Genomic DNA, 17,242 nt, shown 5'->3' with positions numbered 1-17,242 from the left:
CTACACAATTACAGAAGAGAACTATGACCTCACATTTTGAAATACTAAAGATAACCAAGCACTTTCCAGACCTTTACTGTGCCTTGAAATGATATAACTGAATATCACAAAAAGTAATTTTCACAAGGCAAAATATTGGAAGAGACCAAAACCCTTGTTGACAAACTAAACATCAGTATAATAGCATTTGCTCCACATATGAATGGAAGTGACCTTAGCACAATATCTCCTGTAGTACATCCCAACAGACATAGCAGAATGTGCCATCACAGATTTTCTCTAAATCTCTAAAACTGCCAGTGGCTTTTGCATTTCAGTGAGCCTTGCAGCTTCAGCATGTGGACAGAAGTTCTACCCTCCTGTCACAGCTTTTCTTGGCAAACAGGTCAGTGAAGCCAGATAAAGCACAATTGAAATTTCACAGTTTCATTAACAAAACCAGGAACTACAATATGTCAAATGAAATTACTAATTTACCCTGCAATAATCCATTTTCTGAACCTTTGTGTACAACGTAAAGTAGCAAGGAGTTAGATCCATCTTAAGGTCCCCTGCAGTCCATTGCAGAATACACTCATATATACATGCACACTCATGAACACCTCCTCCATTTGGAAATGTCAATTCACATAACTCTGAGACAACTTTAAGAAGTGAGAGGAAACTAGAGTATGCAATCATGTTTGCAATGTAGGAATGGGGAGAAGTTTTCAAATTCATACTGATAGTATCTGGGCTCTAATTGTTAGGCACTGTGTAACTCTAGACTATATTTTTAGCACAATAACAATAACTCTTTCAAAAAACAAGAGAACAAAAAAAAAAAACCAATCAGTTGCTAAATGATACTATAGCATTTAATTCTAAAAAATTAATCTTCTCACCTTGGCAATATTCATTCATTAAGCTAAGCACATAATTATGTTGAGCATTAAGTTTGATGTGTTATCTTTATATTATGATTGTGCTGCTAAATATAGCTGATGGATGTAAATGTATGACTTGGATGCTAATAAAAAAATTAAATGTAAAAATAGCAGTAGGAATCATTTAAAATCTCCTTTTATGTCAAAATCAATAGTTGCTGTCTGGTGTTGCTATTTATAAATATAGCTCTGATTTTTGGTTAGCCTGAAGATTGTCTCTCACCTTGACCCTCTTATGCTCCCTTTTCTGGTTCACTGATGAGTGTGTGTTGAATGCATTTTCCTTTATATAATTCACTCCTTATTTTATTTGTATTATGATGTTTGATTCACGGTTTTATGTGATTGGACTGTTAAACACTTTTGTGAAAGTGCAACTTACAAAAATATACAGAATAAAAACTAACCAACTCACCCTGTCTTGTTGTTTTTGTTATTTTTTTTGTATGAAATATTTTCTCCTTATTATATTCACATATTCATTTAAACATTTTGTCAGGAGCAAATTACATTTGTTTCATTGGGTTACTACACTCTTCAGGGTCAATGTCAATAGTCAATGTCAAACAGCAACACTGTAGCTTGTAGTTTAATGTATTATCCACCAGACGACTTAATTTCTTATTTTGTCTCAGTAAAACCAAAGTCAATATACAGCTTTCTGATAATTTCTAAATAGTGTCATAGTTTGATTAGAGAACTAATCACAACTGACAACAGAAGAAACTTTTTTTTAAATACCAGGCAGTATAAAATATTTATGACACAACTATCTGTTGTGATAATCACCACATCAACTTATGACAATATCTTTCCATACTATCTGCAATGTTTGTGACAATGTCCAAGGTAGGGATGGAAAGGCTACATTTTTCACCAATTGCAGTGTTTTGTGTTTCACACACTTATAACAGGATATTGTTCCATGAATCTGTCACATGTCAGCTTGTAGGTGAGTGTGCAAACATGTAACTCTGCAACTAAAACAGTGTTCCATTGAATATAGCACATCTTCCTGCCAACATACACACAGGTAACAGCACTAACAAAAAGAAACAAAATATGCACAGGTACCTTCTGCTAGCTTTAGCTAACTATGTTTGCTGTTGCTAAAACCAGTAAGGGGCTATTCTTTTGTGTTCCTTTTCAGTCTTTCTGAGAAGGCCATTGAACATTTTGCAATGTTCTGTTTAACCCCAGCCTTTTAATGGACAACAAATCATGTCTTTGTTGCAGGCTGTCTGTAAATTCTCACTCATCATTAAAAGACTTTATATAGAATGTGAAGTAAGACATCTGTAGCTATTTCAAGTTTTTAGCATACCCATGTCATGTATTTGATCACCCCAGACACTGATGCCTTGACCATGGTTGTTTCCTGTTTCACGGTATTGGAATAAGCTCCAGCTCCTCTAAATTCTAATTTAGAGTGAGCAATAGATGGACAGATGTCAGTTGCCATTGCAGGGGACTCAGAATCTGTGTTAGTAGGAATATGCACTTGCACAATATGGAATTATTGTCATTCACCAGTTGTGAAAAATATGACATCATAAGTGGATCAATGCATAAAAATAAAATTGTATCGCATCTGGACCTTCTCACCATCAAGACAGTCTTTCACTAATTATTCATTGATGCATTCATTAGCACTGTATTTAAATTTCTTTAGAGACATATGTGCAGTACCTGCCATGCCCAGGGTATGTTACCATAGTGTATAAGAACACATAAAAGTACAAACTCATTATGTTAACATAATTTTATTTTGAACATGTAATCTGTATGCACAGTATTCTTTATACTTTCTCTGCATTCAACCTTAAATATGAATAACTGCTCATTAATAAGTACCTATTGTCAAGGAATTTTCAGAGTGAACATTATAAACACAAAGTTGGGGAGGAGCAGGAAAATGAGATAAATATTATTCCTGCCATGTACCAGTGAAATATTAATTTATATATCTTTAAGTTTCATTTTTAGAAATTCTTGGTACTATATTTTAAAGTCAGCTAACAATCTTCAGCCTTGCCCAAATCTATTTTTAGACTATGAAAAGAAACAGTCTAAACAAGACTGTTTTTTTTTTTTTCTTTTATAGAAGTAATTACTTGGGCTGTGCTTTCTAGAGAAAAACAAAAATACAATCTTCTGTTAGAAATTATATGCACAAATCCATGTAATGAGGAAGTGCAAAGACAAACAAATTTAAGTGATCCAATACCACATACTGTATTTGTGTTATTAGCCTCAAAGAAGGTTAAATTTGAGGCAATACCATACTCAGTGCACAGACCTGGACCTATAGCAGATCTACAGTAGAAACAAGGTACAGAATGACGGATAAGTCGATAAATCATTATGTTATTTTGTGCCATCAACACTATAGACTATCACAAGCTGTTTTAGAGAATAAACACGGTTACCAGTTCAAATATGCAGTCGCATGAAAAAGTATATGTCCACTTATCGATTTCATCTATTGTTTCAAAACTTTGGAAAACATTTTTTGGAACTGAGAGTTTTTAGATCTTCATCCAAGTGTATTATTCAATAAAGGGCAACTTTTACCTTTTTCTTCTTCTTCATTTTTATTTTACTTATTTCATTAATTGAATGTACAAAGACCTGAATGTGTTTAGGAATGGATTGACATGATTTAAACTCCTCACTTACTAATTTAGTTTTTACTACATTCTGCTCATATGGGACCAACCTACAACATTATTGCAGTTCTTCTAGTACATATATCAAATTAAATTTACATTTTCAACATTTAAAATCTGAGAGTAAGTATGTACCAATTTCTCAATTTATAGTTTGATCATTAGATTTAACGTTCTACTTTTTTCTGTCCCAGTCTGTATTTAAGTTTAATAAGCCCATTATGTTTTAAAATTCTTTTGTGGTCCTTTGGCACATTCGGTAGAGTTCTCCATATTACACTACTATATGTAAACTTATTAGACATAGAAATTAGAGCCTGTCAATATACTTGTTCTTATTAGAAATGGCAAAAAATCATTTTTAAAATCTGCCTTACCTTCTATACTTGTTTCAGTACATCCACAGTCAAACCTATATAATCCAATGCAGGTTCAAGATGATCAGAGCCTATACTCACAGCATCAGATGTTAAGCAGGATTAAAACCTGGAAAGAGAACCAAACCATAGCATGCTTCCCACTCACACACATACTTATAGCATATCTGAGAAAGATAAATAAATGTATATGTATTAATTGTGAATGTCTCTACAGAGTAAATACATTTAAAAGGCTATCCTACCTCTCTAGTGTCTGAAGAACTGACACTTTTCAGAAAAAAACATACTGTTTCATGTGTGTTTCTTTGTTTCTCTATTAAACTTACATGCTTGTTATACAACTGCTAGCAGCACCACAAGACAAGGGAAGAATACAGCATCCTAAGGTGTTGCCAGCATTGTACTGTAATGCAGCAGATACCAATAAAATTTCTTCACTAGCACATTCCTTATCATGGAACATCTTTCCTTATTTCTTGATTCTTACATTCTTTCCATTTGAACATTTAGTTTCCAGAATTTGACTCTCCTGGACGATGTGTGATGATGTTGTAGCCCTTACTTTGACATCCGTTTAGCAGAATAGAATCACAGAATGGAATCACTCAACATAGTCCAGAATCATTGTGCTCCTGGACTCTATTCCATCAATTTATCATGTACCACAAGCCAAGCAGAAATATTTTAAACAATAGTTCAAGTATTTCTTTTTTGTATTATCTTTTTTTTTCTAAGCATTAAACTCCCTCTGACATCTTATAAGCCTGCTGCCATAACACCAACTAAATCATTTAAGATCTTTCCTTCTCTCTAAAGGATACGTGCTGGTTCCTTTTTTGCCAGATGGCCATTCATGGTTTCTGAAGTAGCAGTACTTTCCACTAGCTAAACAACTTACTGTAGAAAGTAACCTGAATCATATTAAGTTGTTACAAAAGTCAAGTACACTGATATGCTCATGTGATCTCACGCCCCATCGTGTCATTGCAGGATCCATAGCAGACTGCTGCCCAGGTCTCACTCTATGATGGAAGTTTAAAGTTGTCCACTACTGTTACATGTGTTGACAACTCCAGAACAAAATGGTAAGAGCTTTCTAAGTTCTTTGAAATCAGCAGAACTCATAATCTGTTTAATGTCTTGATACACTAAACATATTAGAAAGCGTAATACACTGGACTAAAACTGCAACCTAAATAACTGCAAATGTGGAAGAAGTACAAAGATGAAATTTAGCATGGCTTAAAAACTGTAATGAATTCCCTTGATTTCTGCTATCTATGGAGAACACCAACATATGCTCTCTTCACTCTGAAGGCAATCTTTTTAAATTCCAGACAGGAAACATGAAATTTCTTTGGACACCTTTGAAATCAGTTGCCTTGTTTAGAGTAGTAAAATATTTCATCTGTGTAAGTGTAATGCAAGTTCAGATATCTAGGATACTCAGCAACATATCAAATATTACGGTTCTAAAGGACAACAGGCCAAAATATTCACAGGCCAAATGGTGGACAATGAAATCATAACAATATAGTATTTTTCCTAAGGTGATGACTGGCTCTAGTTGTGTTAAAAAGAAATTCAACCTGCTGCTGCTTTTATGAATCCACCCATTGTTAGTCTAACTCTTTTATTCCTTTCATGTTTGGAAACAGCAGCTGCTCAAGATAGAGGTGAACGAAGAGCCGTAACATTATATTTATGCAGCAGGCAGAAAGACAGGAAGAAAGGTTAAAATGCTGCTGCCTTTTTCAAAGCTCATACTTGTACCAGCTGGCCCAGATCCTGCAGGCATTGCTGTAGGCTGAGAGAATTAGTGAGTGAGAAATGAAGAGACAGACAGAGGAAGGGAAGGCAATTAAAAATGCACAGCCTTTTTTCCTTAAAAATGAGAAACATAGAAGACATTTTCAGCATTAAAGTTGCTACATGTAAGCAATCATTTGTTTTGCTTACACTGGTGCTTTAATTGCAACATAGAACACATTGCAAAATTGTTCCTTTATCATTTATGTACATGTGAAAGCTTATTCATTCATTTTTCATTTGATCCAGTGATTTTCATATTAGGGCGGCACGGTGGCGCAGTGGGTAGCACTGCTGCCTCGCAGTTGGGAGACCTGGGGCCCCGGGTTCACTTCCCGGGTCCTCCCTGCGTGGAGTTTGCATGTTCTCCCCGTGTCTGCGTGGGTTTCCTCCGGGCGCTCCGGTTTCCTCCCACAGTCCAAAGACATGCAGGTTAGGTGGATTGGCGATTCTAAAATTGGCCCTAGTGTGTGCTTGGTGTGTGGGTGTGTTTGTGTGTGTCCTACGGTGGGTTGGCACCCTGCCTGGGATTGGTTCCTGCCTTGTGCCCTGTGTTGGCTGGGATTGGCTCCAGCAGACCCCCGTGACCCTGTGTTCGGATTCAGCGGGTTGGAAAATGGATGGATGGATGGATTTTCATATTAGCACTATCTAAAATTAATAATAAAATAAATTCTGGAATGATCTTCTCCACCTTCTCTATCTTTGAAAAGGCACCTGCATTGTGATAGAACAGTACCAATCCTACCTGGAACAAATTCCAAAGTTAGCTTAAAAGTAGAAAAACATTTGTTTATTCAGATTCACTCAACAGACTGGGCTGAGAAAAAATACTGAAAAACAACCACAGATACACAGTTATAACACAAACACAACCCTATAACGGTACAACTCAGTTCTTTTCTCCCTTTCCTCTTTCACATGACTGTGTCTATAATAAATAATATGGTCAGGCTATAGTGACCTCATGTAAATCTTGAGAACAATATGTCCATATGGAGTGACAATCTTTTAAAGTACTAGGGTTCAAAGGTTCAAAGGCAGTTTCCACCTTGTCTGCTATTTATGTTGAGTAAAAGGGTCCAGCACATCCACAGTGGAATATCTTTACTGCTATTTGCTAGCCAAGATGCTATGTGGTAAATGTATAGCAGTTATCTATAGCTTTTCCCTCACTCAGAACAGGACATTCTGACTGTACTTTGTGCATCCACACTGATATATAAAAGTATTCTGTGCTAACAATGGTAATCTCTGGGCCCTGTTGGACCATATCCTATTTTAATGTCACCAGGGTCTCATCTTTAACTTTGACATAATGTTAACAGCAGGGAAAATTTGCTGCTATGAATATATACAATAACAGCTACAGTTTTTGAATCTGGTGTATTGAGATGCCTAGGTGGACAGTTTTAACAAATTGAGGGAAAAGCCAACGTTGGTGTCTGATGAGACACCTAAAGTGTTGGTGTCGGTAGACTAAAGTTGCCAGTAGGTGGCAAACTCAAAATGGTTTTTCAAAAAGAGATGTTTCTAAGGTACCTGAGAGAAAGACAGAAAGAGAAGAGAACTGTCAGGAATCAATATACAACCATGTCTGACCAAAAACAGTATACCCAGAGAGGGCTTAACAGCTTTCTATTATTGAGCTTGAAGTCAGAATTAGAGAGACAGAGAGGGAGAGAGGGAGAGAGAGAGAGAGAGAGAGAGAGAGAGAGAAAGGGAGAAAGAAGAACAGAAAGTGAAGAGATATTATTTTTGTGATCATGGTGTTTGGAGTGGACAAGGGGGAAAACATCTAGACTAGTCTGTTATAGACTGACTTGAGATTAGCTATACTGAAAAGGAGGCATACATCCGTTCATTTATGTTTAATTATTTGCTACTTTTTGCTGTTTGTGTGATCATAACTTCTTTGTATTCTGATCAGTAAATGCTATCTTTTTCCATACATTTTTTTCTCTTTTAACATTTATATCTAGGTGGGCATGCCTAGTGGGAGGTACTTTATATTATACCACTTAGCTTTTGTATCTAGTATTCCCTACTCCCTATTTAAAGAAAGAAAAGAAGAATCTTACTTAAAGTATCATTTTACAGAAGTTCTTGCACTTTTCTCAGACAATAACTATTTCATAGGACTAACAAGTTTTAGATGTTATACATTGGTCTCTTCTAAACTAAATGTTAACCTATTAAAGTAGCATCTAAGGCTTTGTTAAATGTTTATTATGGAAGAAGTTGTAAACAATGAAGATTTTTGTTTGGCATGATGTTAGAGATACACCTAATTCTTGGGATTTTTTCACCCCTGTACAGCTACGATAACCTAGAAAAAAGAGAAATTCCATTAACTGATTTTCTACATTTGCTCCTTGCTGTATAGGGCTGGGGTTTGGCATCTGTCAGCATGCTTGAACTTGTGAAAAGAGGATTTACTACTTGGTTTCTGAAAATAAGCCTGACTGGAGACAGAGTGGAGCAAATCAGCAATTATTTTTACTGCAGTGAATCCTGTACATAATTATATGCTCAGTAATTGTTTTCATACTATCATATACCAGTATTTCACAAGTCTGGTAACCTACTCTGCAACTGTGCCTTTACACAACTAATAATTCATTATATTAAAATAATAATTTTCAGCAGTAACACAAATAAATTGTTCATATTATCTTCTGTGCATAAGGAAAAAGATGACAATCAGTTTTACCACTGCACACAGCAGTCTGCAAAAAAAACCCAAAACAAAACTGATGTACTAACGACTAATTCTCAGTTGTGTCTTAGTCAATACAGATATTATTAAATAGCATTTGCCGTTCAGTTCTTTCACTAAGTATAAAGTCTTCAGACCTGAGGCTTCTGATTTCTGAAAGTTTTGAAAGATTTGGGATGCAGTTCTGAATATTTCAAATCTGCTGTCATGCTGAACTAAGTCAGAATGGCACTGATTACATTAACCTGGGTACAAAGATATGATTTCATAAATAATATTTTCAGTCTGTCATCACAGAAGATAATAGTAAGTGTTGCTAGACAGTGGGATAATATATATATATATAATATATATATAATATAAATTATATAAAAAAATCTTGGGACAAGACAAGACCTGTTTAGAGACACAAGACGTGACTTTCTAAGAAAGATACTTTCACGTCCCGCGAGACAAGATTTTGTGCCAAGACATTTAACTACGCCCAGGACTGGAAAAAGACAAAGAGTAGATGAAAAAGTAGAACGTCGTAAAGAATTCAAAAATGTTGGCACGATACACATGCAGAGCAGGTTAGAGATAATGAAAGTAGGAAAATTCAAAAGTCTCAAAAAAATTATAGTAAAGATCGCATTAGCGCAAACAAACGGAAATTATTACTTGGTGAAATAATGAAACAGCGAAAAGAGATTGAATATATTGTTTGGATTTAAACTTTAAGTCGGAGACTTGTAGATTGTCTAATTCCTGTTGCCAAGAGGGGACAGTTCCATCTCTCAATTAAGAGAATACAAAATCTTCCTCTTCATAGGGACGTGCCTTGGGAGCGGGACCCCAAAAAGGAGCAGAGGATGTATGGGGGAGAAGAGAGACAAGGCAGTGAGACAAAAGGACAGCTGTTGTACAGGCTTTTAAATGTTCAAAGTGCTGCACAAGATGTAGATCACGCAGCACAGCAGCAGCAGCAAGCCACTGTTGCACGGAGCGACCGTGTCTTCTTGGGGTGCATTCAGACCCCCTGTTCACACTGTGAAGAGACGTGAAATGGGGAGGGGGGTTGGCGAGAGAAGTGAGCAGGGGGAAATGCCCCCTAGTGTGTATGTATATATATATATATATATATATATATATATATATATATATATATATATATATATATCTATATATATGTATATATATATATATATGTATATATATATATCCAACCCTCTATGCTGGAGCCAATCCCAGAGCGCAAGGCAGGAAACAAACCCCGGGCAGGGCGCCAGCCCACCACAGGACACACATACACACACCCACACACCAAGCATACAAGGGACAATTTAGGATCACCAATGCACCTGATCTGCATGTCTTTGGACTGTGGGAAGAAACTGGAGCGCCCGGAGGAAATCCACGCAGACACGGGGAGAACATGCAAACTCCACGCAGGGAGGACCTGGGAAACGAACCCGGGTCTCCTAACTGCGAGGCAGCAGTGCTACCACTGCGCCACCGTGCCACCCTTATATATATATATATATATATATATATATATATATATATATATCTTATTGCTCATAGCTAACAGGATGAATGTTAATAGGGAGTTTACTTGAACAATGAAGTTGATTATCATGTTCCTGCCTGTCTGTATATCACTTGCTGGACTGCTTTAATTTTGTCAGTTAATTTTGTTGGACAATTTTTCCATGGACATCTGGAATAAAAGGATTCCATGAAAATCACTGGCACAGGTGGCAGAAGTTAACCTATAAGATGCAAACTCTGTAAAGGACCTAGTGATGTGTACTAACACACTGTTCGCAGTTAGTGGATCAAACTACAAAAGCAATAGAAAAGAATAAATATGGGTTAAATACATTCACAAACAAATCAAAAGATATGATGCTTAAACTCCATTTTAACTGTTAACGTATTAAAGAGGACTTATTTGGAGTATTTTGTGCCATTTTAGTCACCATACTCTATAGAGGCATATTTGCACTAAAAGCTTTGGAAGGAAAATCAACTAAATGTCTCCCTGAGAAATGGAAATAGCTGTCAATGATGGTCTAAAGAAATGGGAACTGTCTAGTCTTGAATAGAGAAATGAACATAATTCCTAGGGGCATTTATAAAATGAATCCATCAGAATTCTCTTCTTTAAAATCATAGATTATTACATTTGGAAGAGGATACACCATTTTAATGATGTAACTAAAGTGAATTACCCATTTAGTATATACTAAACTCTCCTCAACATTCTAACAACACTTCTGCCTTCAACCAAACATTCATACCAAGTCACTGAACACAGTTTCTCAAGAAGAAACATCATCACATCTCCACATCAGCCTCTAGATGGCACCTATCAAACACTGCAGTCTCAATCATGGACAACACAGTGAAGATTTCAGACTTTACAATTGTATATTGACTGCAAAAAGGCATGGTGGCCAGCTACCCTAGATCTATACAAGCTTTCATTTTTGCTTGGAATGAAAATATTTAATGGTTTATTATGTTCAAAATCTGTATCATCTTCTCAATGTTTTATGTGTCTTCTGTTATCAACTCATTTCTAACATATCCTGTTATGCAATGGTTTTGCAGTTTACTGCTTCTGTGCAAATTTGTTTGAACTGCTGTCTGTCAGAAGAGACTAGGTTCAAATCATGGTCCATGTATTTTGGTTTTTCTCTCATATCAGAAATATGTGTGGATTTTTGAGTTGACTCTTAATTTGATTGGTATGAGTGAGTTTGTGGAATTAACTGACACTCTCTATAGATATCTTTCCTGCTTTACATTTAAAACTGCTGCAATAAACCAAAGCACCAATGACCGAAGTAGTTGTGTATTCAAATAATGTATTAAAATAATATGCACATCATGTTGATTATAGAAGTATAATTTCTATTCTAAATCATTAACCTGGCTCCCATTAAAAGCTTGTATAGAATATAAAATCCTGGTGTTGATTTTTAAAGTAATACACATCCTTGCACTATTAAATCACACTGATCTTTTACATTAATACATTTCCATCTGCCATTTTCTTTTGGCCAAAACAGGTAGTCTACTTTCTGCATCAAAAACCTGGTAGGATACTATAGGTGACAAATTGTTTAAGTTGCTGCTGCACTATCATAGATTCACTTATGTTATAGTCTAGTAAAGTTCAGTCCTGAAAAAGTTTTTGTTGTTTGTTATACAGGTAGTTCCCAGGTTACGGACATCCGACCTACGACTTACAAACGAGGACGCAGCTGCGACGCATGCGCCTCAGTAACTGCCGCTCCGTCATCTTCGGCCTGGGGATGCTGCAAGTGGTGGCTGGAGGGGGGCGATTTCGCTGCTCGCGCAGTGTAGTGTCCCTCGGGCGGCTCCTGGCAGCAAGCAGTGACCTGTGGTCCATAGTCACCGGTGCCACAGCTATCGCTTGTATGCAGGACGATGGTTCGCTGCCCGCCCACTACGCCGCCACAGCTACTGCTTCTGACTGGACGCAGGCTGGATGGAGCGGAGGGGGGAGTTTCACTGCCCACCCAGCACACACGGCTGGTAATGCTGCAAGCGGTGACCCGGTTGTGGCTGAACAGGGCGGCTGGGGGTAGCATTGTAGTGGGCCTCGGATGGCTGCCTGTTGAATTGGGGTTGGGCAATTCGCTACCCGCCTTTGGCAGCACCGTGTTTGTTCTCGGTGGGCGGACGCTGTAGGTAGCATACTGTAGTGGAGGTGACTATGAGGTGGGCTGGTGATGAACCACCCCTCGCCGCCCCCAGTCATTCTCCATAGCAAGCCCGCTTGTACTGTTACTCACATAGCAGGAAGTTGTCTCTTGTCAGTACATCAGATGTGTTGATGGGTGCCTTCCTGCTGTGATAGCGTGTACTGTATAGCACTGTGCAGGAGAGCTCATCTTAACCTTTTGTCTTCACCCTTTCAAGAATGTCTCTGAAACACAAATCTGATGCAAGTGCTGATGATACAGTAAAGAAGAGAAAAACCATCACCATTGAAAATAAAGTAGAAATAATAAAAAGGTCAGAGAGAGGTAAAACTCCATCCTTCATTGGGAGAGCACTTGGTTACAGTCGGTCAACAATAGCATTTATTAAAATAATGTACCTGCTCCGACTTACATACAAATTCAACTTAAGTAAAAACCTACAGTCCCTATCTCGTACGTAACCCGGGGACTGCCTGTACTATGATTTTAAATGTATTTTGTTATTTTGCCTTATTATTAAACTTTCCTTTTATTTATAGTTGTGATCAGCCTGTTTATTGTTTACATTTTTTTAAAGTGTCTTTGGGTTTGAAATCTTTTCGATTTACATGCTTCCGTTAGGTCAGATTATCTCAGGGCAAAACGTGAGCTACCACAGCTATGCTGATGACACACAACTGTATTTATCAATAGCACCTGACAACCCCAAAACTCTTGATTCACTGATACAATGTCTTACTTGTGTTTCTGAATGGATTAGTAGTAATTTTCTCAAACTAAATAAGGAGAAAACAGAAATTTTAGTGATTGGCAAAAATTGATATAATGAGGTTATTAGAAATAAACTTGATACATTAGGATTAAAAGTCAAGACAGAGGTAAAGAATTTAGGAGTAACTATTGATTCTGACCTGAATTTTAAATCACATATTAATCAGATTACTAGGACAGTATTTTTTCACTTAAGAAATATAGCAAAAGTTAGACCTCTTATAACATTGCAAAATGCTGAGAAATTAGTTCACGCTTTTGTTTTCAGTCAACTAGATTACTGTAATGCACTCCTCTCAGGACTACCCAAAAAAGACATCAATCGATTGCAACTAGTGCAGAATGCAGCTGCTAGAATCTTAACTAGGAAAAGAAAATCCGAGCATATTTCTCCAGTTTTGATGTCATTACATTGGTTACCTGAGTCATTTAGAATTGACTTTAAAATACTGCTCATGGTTTACAAAGCCTTAAATAATCTTGCTCCATCTTATATTTCGGAATGTCTTACACCTTACACTCCAAATTGTAACCTTAGATCTTCAAATGAGTGTGTACTTAGAATTCCAAGAGCTAAACTTATTAGAAGTGGTGAGGCGGCCTTCTGCTGTTATGCACCTAAAATCTGGAATAGCTTGCCAATAGGAATTCACCAGGCTAATACAGTGGAGCACGTTAAAACACTGCTGAAAACTCATTACTTTAACATGGCTATCTCATAGCTTCATTTTAGTTTAATCCTGATGCTCTGTACAGTGCATCCGGAAAGTATTCACAGCGCATTACTTTTTCCACATTTTGTTATGTTACAGCCTTATTCCAAAATGGATTAAATTCATTTTTTTCCTCAGAATTCTACACACAACACCTCATAATGACAACGTGAAAAAAGTTTACTTGAGGTTTTTGCAAATTTATTAAAAATAAAAACATTGAGAAAGCACATGTACATAAGTATTCACAGCCTTTGCCATGAAGCTCAAAATTGAGCTCAGGTGCATCCTGTTTCCCCTGATCATCCTTGAGATGTTTCTGCAGCTTAATTGGAGTCCACCTGTGGTAAATTCAGTTGACTGGACATGATTTGGAAAGGCACACACCTGTCTATATAAGGTCCTACAGTTGACAGTTCATGTCAGATCACAAACCAAGCATGAAGTCAAAGGAATTGTCTGTAGACCTCTGAGACAGGATTGTCTCGAGGCACAAATCTGGGGAAGGTTACAGAAAATTTTCTGCTGCTTTGAAGGTCCCAATGAGCACAGTGGCCTCCATCATCCGTAAGTGGAAGAAGTTTGAAACCACCAGGACTCTTCCTAGAGCTGGACGGCCATCTAAACTGAGCGATCGGGGGAGAAGGGTCTTAGTCAGGGAGGTGACCAAGAACCCAATGATCACTCTGTCAGAGCTCTAGAGGTCCTCTGTGGAGGGAGGATAACCTTCCAGAAGGACAACCATCTCTGCAGCAATCCACCAATCAGGCCTGTATGGTAGAGTGGCCAGACGGAAGCCACTCCTTAGTAAAAGGCACATGGCAGCCCACCTGGAATTTGCCAAAAGGCACCTGAAGGACTCTCAGACCATGAGAAAGAAAATTCTCTGGTGTGATGAGACAAAGATTGAACTCTTTGGTGTGAATGCCAGGCATCACGTTTGGAGGAAACCAGGCACCATCCCTACAGTGAAGCATGGTGGTGGCAGCATCATGCTGTGGGGATGTTTTTCAGCGGCAGGAATTGGGAGACTAGTCAGGATAAAGGGAAAGATGACTGCAGCAATGTACAGAGACATCCTGGATGAAAACCTGCTCCAGAGCGCTCTTGACCTCAGACTGGGGCGATGGTTCGTCTTTCAGCAGGACAACGACCCTAAGCACACAGCCAAGATATCAAAGGAGTGGCTTCAGGACAACTCTGTGAATGTCCTTGAGTGGCCCAGCCAGAGCCCAGACTTAAATCGGATTGAACATCTCTGGAGAGATCTTAAAATAGCTGTGCACCGACGTTTCCCATCCAACCTGATGGAGCTTGAGAGGTGCTGTAAAGAGGAATGGGCGAAACTGGCCAAGGATAGATAGGTGTGCCAAGCTTGTGGCATCATATTCAAAAACACTTGAGGCTGTAATTGCTGCCAAAGGTGCATCGACAAAGTATTGAGCAAAGGCTGTGAATACTTATGTACATGTGATTTCTCAGTTTTTTTATTTTTAATAAATTTGCAAAAACCTCAAGTAAACTTTTTTCACGTTGTCATTATGGGGTGTTGTGTGTACAATTCTGAGGAAAAATTAATTTAATCCATTTTGGAATAAGGCTGTAACATAACAAAATGTGGAAAAAGTGATGCGCTGTGAATACTTTCCGGATGCACTGCAGGTGGAGTACAATGATAATATGTCTCATGACCTCCTATCATATTACTGGCAAGGGGAAATATGGGTTCAGCAATGAAAGAAAAATGAAGAAAAGCGGTGATGGTGAAAACAAAATAGTGGCACGAACAGTTTACTCTTAGTGATTTTCTTTATTTTTGACAAGAGCTCAGTGTTTAAATAAAGACAAGTGTGCCCAACAAAAATTGGTAGCTATGATCTTCCATATGAATGACCACAAACTGACATATGTAGCTCATTATTTAGCAAACTGTTACTTCAAAGACTTTTGTTGAATATATGTCTATTGCACACAAAGACAATGCATGTCAGATGCTTCTTATTTACACACTCTTGATGCACAACACTGATGGCATAAAGCACACTGCTGCAGTTTTCATTTTTATTATTTATTAAAATACCTTCATGGCATCAACAACAGTGCCACTGTTGCTGTTACACATTGTAAGTCTAATTCTGAAAAAATAAGTAACCATTGCAGCTGTGGACTAAGCCCCAGACACAGACAGTAGGACATGTTTTAAATCACCACACGTTTATTTACAAGTCCTAATATTTACAATAATAAAGTGCCACACAACCCCAAACTCCCCCAAAGTCCAGGCCCCACACTCTTGCCTTGTCTCTTCAGGCCACCTCCCCTCATCGCCTTCCAGCTTCATCCTTCTTCCACCCGACTCAAGCACTGAATGAAGGGAGGCGGCCCCTTTTATAATCACCCGGATGTGCTCCAGGTGATTCTTGGCAATCTTGCACCGACACACCCCAGTGTGGCGGAAGTGCTGGCAGCATCCCTGGAAGCACTCCGGGTGTCCCTACTCCTCTTCCCCCCAGCACTTCCGGGTGTGGTGGAAGTGCTGAGGTCCAGGACTTCCAAGGCATCGGGGTGCCCCCTAGCGGTGAGCTTCAAAGCTCTGTACCCATGGTCCCCATAGCAACCAGGGTGGTCGCCCCCACGTGATCTGAGGTGGGCGTAAGCCCTCTTCCAGTCCACCTGGGTGTCCCAGCCGGGTCGCCCCCCCAGCCACCTGCGACACAACGTATAGGAGCGCTAAAGCTTATCCCAGTAATATGAAGAAAATAAACCAGAAAATAATCCCGGATGAGAAATTAGCCCATCACACCCACACACTCTCTTATACAGTGGTGTGAAAAACTATTTGCCCCCTTCCTGATTTCTTATTCTTTTGCATGTTTGTCACACAAAATGTTTCTGATCATCAAACACATTTAACCATTAGTCAAATATAACACAAGTAAACACAAAATGCAGTTTGTAAATGGTGGTTTTTATTATTTAGGGAGAAAAAAAAATCCAAACCTACATGGCCCTGCGTGAAAAAGTAATTGCCCCCTGAACCTAATAACTGTTTGGGCCACCCTTAGCAGCAATAACTGCAATCAAGCGTTTGCGATAACTTGCAATGAGTCTTTTACAGCGCTCTGGAGGAATTTTGGCCCACTCATCTTTGCAAAATTGTTGTAATTCAGCTTTATTTGAGGGTTTTCTAGCATGAACCGCCTTTTTAAGCTCATGCCATAGCATCTCAATTGGATTCAGGTCAGGACTTTGACTAGGCCACTCCAAAGTCTTCATTTTGTTTTTCTTCAGCCATTCAGAGGTGGATTTGCTGGTGTGTTTTGGGTCATTGTCCTGTTGCAGCACCCAAGATCGCTTCAGCTTGAGTTGATGAACAGATGGCCGGACATTCTTCTTCAGGATTTTTTGGTAGACAGTAGAATTCATGGTTCCATCTATCACAGCAAGCCTTCCAGGTCCTGAAGCAGCAAAACAACCCCAGACCATCACACTACCACCACCATATTTTACTGTTGGTATGATGTTCTTTTTCTGAAATG

Source organism: Erpetoichthys calabaricus, chromosome 2, assembly GCF_900747795.2.
Source record: "Erpetoichthys calabaricus chromosome 2, fErpCal1.3, whole genome shotgun sequence".
NCBI classification, from domain to species: domain Eukaryota; kingdom Metazoa; phylum Chordata; class Cladistia; order Polypteriformes; family Polypteridae; genus Erpetoichthys; species Erpetoichthys calabaricus.
The sequence above is the reverse complement of the archived record's forward strand: the minus strand, read 5'-3'. Positions refer to the sequence as shown.